The sequence below is a fragment of the Styela clava genome, chromosome 4 (assembly GCF_964204865.1).
Source record: "Styela clava chromosome 4, kaStyClav1.hap1.2, whole genome shotgun sequence".
NCBI classification, from domain to species: Eukaryota; Metazoa; Chordata; class Ascidiacea; order Stolidobranchia; family Styelidae; genus Styela; species Styela clava.
Window position 1 is genome coordinate 2,735,083 of NC_135253.1, and position 4,717 is coordinate 2,739,799.

General features: G+C 36.2%; 1 long non-coding RNA gene across 1 annotated transcript; it reads left to right on the forward strand.

Annotated features, from left to right (window-relative positions):
• Nucleotides 1–360: 360 nt before the first annotated feature.
• On the forward strand, nucleotides 361–3,972 carry LOC144422054 (uncharacterized). Its single transcript, XR_013475128.1, has 3 exons — nucleotides 361–435; nucleotides 712–829; nucleotides 3,894–3,972. It is a non-coding gene; the product is annotated as an uncharacterized LOC144422054 (long non-coding RNA).
• The last annotated feature ends 745 nt before the right edge of the window (nucleotides 3,973–4,717 follow it).

Genomic DNA, 4,717 nt, shown 5'->3' on the forward strand with positions numbered 1-4,717 from the left:
ATTTGCTTAATTATAACTAAATTATATGCTCATTAAAAGAGTAATTGTAAATTATATAATTGTTAGGTTATAATATAATTTCGTCTAAAGAATATGTTCGTTTAAACGGATGTTTTGTTACTATAATTTAGTGAAGCGTCGAGGGCCGGATTATAGTGCTCCGCGGGCCGTAGGTTGCCGACCCCTGGTTTAGAGTTTTACCACTGCACAAGCTATATATATTAGTAAACTTGCTACACTTCAAAGATCATTTCGTCTAGTATAAGATAGACAGTTTTTAGTGGAGTAAGCAGTTTTCAATGCCATTCGTTGTATTCTGTTCCGTCTAACAACCCAATACCACGAAGTTGCAAGATAGATAGACAACGTTTAAGCCGAGAGAGATCAAGTCACCATGAACAGACAAACTACATGGACATAAAAGAGAGTTACAAGGTGATGAAGTTTAAAAAATAATTTTTGCAAGTATATATATATATGTGACAAAAGAATATTGCGAAAATCATAGTAAAACTGATTTGGGTTGAAGAAGTCAGTTCAGATTAATAATACATAATATATTTTCAAATTTGCTTTAATTATGGGAGATTATTTGTATGTTAAATTAAGGTAACCACGACGTCATCAAATAGATGATAAAAGACGTCATCACATTAGATGTACAGATCATAACACACTCCCTTGATAAATTCGACTCTCATATTGATGTAGATATACCAAGTCTGAGGGTGAACTCGGATAAATCGACAAGTGATTGGTTTTGGGAACATGTTGATTACCTTGGTGTCTACGTCAGAATTTCCTGCAAATATCTGGAGAAAACATAGAGGTGAACTGGTTTCATAATATGAAATGTATTTATTAAAATGGTTTGCTCCTAGCATAAAAGGCTTAATCGAACTATTTGCACATTCTACGTTTCTTCATCGGGTCTCATATTGTTTCATTATGCCAGTGAAAGGACAAAACGCTAAATATCAATATTCATTTTAGATAAAATTTAAATATATTTTCAATGACTCCACAGAAGACGAACAAAATCTGCGTGCAATACAAGCAGTTAAGAAAAAAATAATTGAATTAATAAATTTATCTCAGCTTCCAGTTTCTACAAACTATCGTCTACCTTTCATATATTTTTGAAAGACATTTTCGTGCGCTTCGGGTCAAAAAACAATTATCACATTTTCCCCAAAATGTTCGCAAAAATCACATCCTGGGCGACGCAGGAACAAGGGTACAGCTACCTAACTTACCAGTACCGGTAGACTACCCTAGCTTTTCCAGGCCCAGTGGCGATGATGATTTATGCATCTATTCTCATCGTGAACCGAAATACCGAATGATTCGAGTCACACTTGCAGTATCAAATCTTTTACAGTATCTGTAGCCTTGCGTACCTTATTATCTTACCATCTACCTTCAGCTTATCAAAAGCTCTCGTTTTCGCTGACCAGGGGTTCGGTGACATACGATCGCGGAAATGCCACAAGTAAATTTAGATGACGTCACCATAAATATTTTTTGAGTGAAAAACGAATTCCATAGAGCTCAAGGAAAATCATGAAATGAATAAAAGCAATAGCTTTCTAGCGATAACAACAATCTTTTACCACAGAGAATTTTAAATTGGTCCGGTAGTTGGAGAGAAAAGCGATTTTTCACGACTACTTGTAAATGAATAGCAACAACAATATCATAATAACAAAACGATCAACCGTGTCCAATGAAAAGAATCACCGCAATAATGAGAATGTGAAGTGTCTTTAAAGTACCTTTTCTACCCCACTCTCTTGGATGGTAGCCAGAGAACTAGTGCTGAGACCACAAAATACTGCGAAAGACGCCACCCATTGTGCAACGGCATCTCTTCCTTGTGTAATTATTCCACCAACTAGTTCCGATCTTCCGAAGTCTACTTGAAGCCATTCGCCCTTTTGATCTGGCCGTAGAAAATCAAAAATGTACGTGATTTATTACATTCATATAAAGTTTATTTATTGTTTTATTTTCTAGTACTAAAACTAACTGTTTTTTAAATAATAACAAAAAATAAAAGTTCGTACACATAAAAACTTAAAATGTCAATGGAAGATAAAATTTGACATTGTCGATATTTAGACCATGCTTCTGTAACAGAGCGAAAATAAAATAATGCAACAATTTTATATGATTGTATGTTTTATATGATTGTATTTTGAATAAAGTTCAATGAAAAAAAAATTTCCCAAATAATTCAAAAGACAAATGGCATTGGAATACTTACTTCTTGGCAAAGCGTCAATGATCTGATTTATCTTTGTAAGTGAATCTTAAAAAAGTATGAATTCGTGACAGTCATAGATAGAATAGAATCAATAGATTATTATATTTATGCAAACCATTCGTTTTCGCTGGGTGATGCGCATGAGCATGGGTCGTTTACAGAAAGTCATGCATTTGGAACAACTTGTTATAATTTCTTATTGAAGCGATGATAATAAATAGATATATAAGTCTATGTGTGACCATGATAAGCCTTCACCTTCAAGTTCTCTAATTCTTTCTTCTAGATTCTCAGCAGTTCCCTGTTCGCCCTTTTGGCCCTTCGCCCCTGTCGGTCCTATTTCACCAGGACTGCCTTGACATTGGCTCGAATCACAAATCAGCTGACCTGCGTCTCCATTTGCCACAACATGCGAGCAGAATTCATACACTGTTGGCATGTGACAGCTGGCTAAGTGTAGGAAAATGACAACGCAAAAAGCGAAAGTAATCTTCATATTCGCTTCGGAAAAAATTAAATGAAACGAATCGAATGTATTTCAAATATCAGCATTAGATATTAAAACTTTATACCAATAACGATTTATATACGCGGTGTGAGATTCATATCCAAGCTCCATAATTAGTCCTTTGCGAAAAAATGACTTCAAAGGAATTCTGCTAAGTTAATCCCACAAATTAACGAACGGACATGCTAACGTGAACTGCTTTCGTTATTGCGCTAAACAAGACCCATAGATTTGAAAACTTCTCTAACACTCGGCCTATTAGTGATTTTTGTAAACTGCTTGTCAGAAGAAGTCTGATTTTGATCAGACGAAACGTTACAGAAATATATTTGTGTTAGTGTGCAGCAGGACTCTTGAATTGCACATTATGGCATTTTTATTCCTGCTACAGCAACCTTGCATTATACACATACGGATCCAACCTCTACTGATAGTTGTAATAAAAGGGTTGTGATATTAACATCTGGTTCCGTTATCTTTGCATCCGCGAGTACTTGTGAACCGCACCCAGGAAGTTTGCATATGCATACTTTTCAACCCACGGACATTTGTGCGTAAAGAAATTTGTACCTGTACGCCAGGATTCATGAGGTCATAAGGCAAGAGCCATAGCCATATATGATGACGGCATATGGCTCCCAGAAAAATCTGATATTCCAAGGCTAAAATTACAATTGTTACTACCAGATTTCAAACTATATAGTTATAGCCAAATTTGGGAGAACATTTGCCAATACGCTTGAGAACACGCGCTCAGCGCTTTTCTATGTTATGGTAAGAGAAGTGCCAGACAGGCATTGTGACAAAACTAGGTTATTCTGGAACATGGTTCCATTACATTTGAACCCACGTACATTTGACCCATGACAATTGCACCTGTATGCTATTGCACCTATGGAATTTTTTTTTGTTTCACGGATAGTTAAACCCATACTAACCCTAACCCATGGGTTTTAGCACCCGCATATAGATTGAACCCGTGGATATACGCATGGGTTCAAATGTACGGTCACCCTGGAACATATTTTGTGATATCACGAAACGATAAAGTTGCGAAGCATAAAAGAAAAGCCTTTCGTCCGTTTGTACTGCTTATTTGTAATGTTTGAATTATTTCAGGAACTACGGATAAGCTTTAAAGAAAGAAAGGCGATGAGTATTGTGAAGTTCAACATGTGTGGGACGTGAACAGTCGTTCAAGGACGACAACATGCAGCATCAGAAGTCATATTAGAAGTTTATTGAAACATTGTATGTGTTGACTTTTGAGTAAAAATTTAAGACATGATTAAGGAAAGGAAACCGCTGTATGGCTCGCACGGAAATGCAATTGAAAATATGTACCTTTTTTGACTATGCTAATGATTCGGTTTCTGCGAGACTAACTACTTATCCTCCTTCTATTCTTTTGTGCCGGCGGATCCGTATGACTATCTCGGCCAAAAAGGTTCTCGACCCCTGTCATAAGGTATAAGTGCCAGCTGGCCAAGTCAGCTGACTTGCGTCTCCATTTGCCACAACATGTGAGCAGAATTCATACACTGTTGGCATGTGACAGCTGGCTAAGTGTAGGAAAATGAAATATTTGCTCGGAAAAACATAGAATGAAACAAATCGATTGTATTTCAAATATCAGTATTTAATATTTGAAAATTCTATACCAATACCGTTTCATAGACGAGGTGTGAGATTCATATCCAAGTTCCTCCTCCTCTGTAAAAAAAAAATGACTTCAACAAATTTCTACTAAGTTAATCCCCCAAGTGAACGAACGGACATGCTAACGTGAACTGTTTTCATTATCGCACTGAACAAGACCGTTAAATATTCAAAAACTTCTTTAACACTGTGCCTTGCGATGATGATACCTTGCGATTTCATTTATGTACAATGGGTTTAGTATTAAATCCAGATAGTACTTCTGACATAAGCATTCATTTATA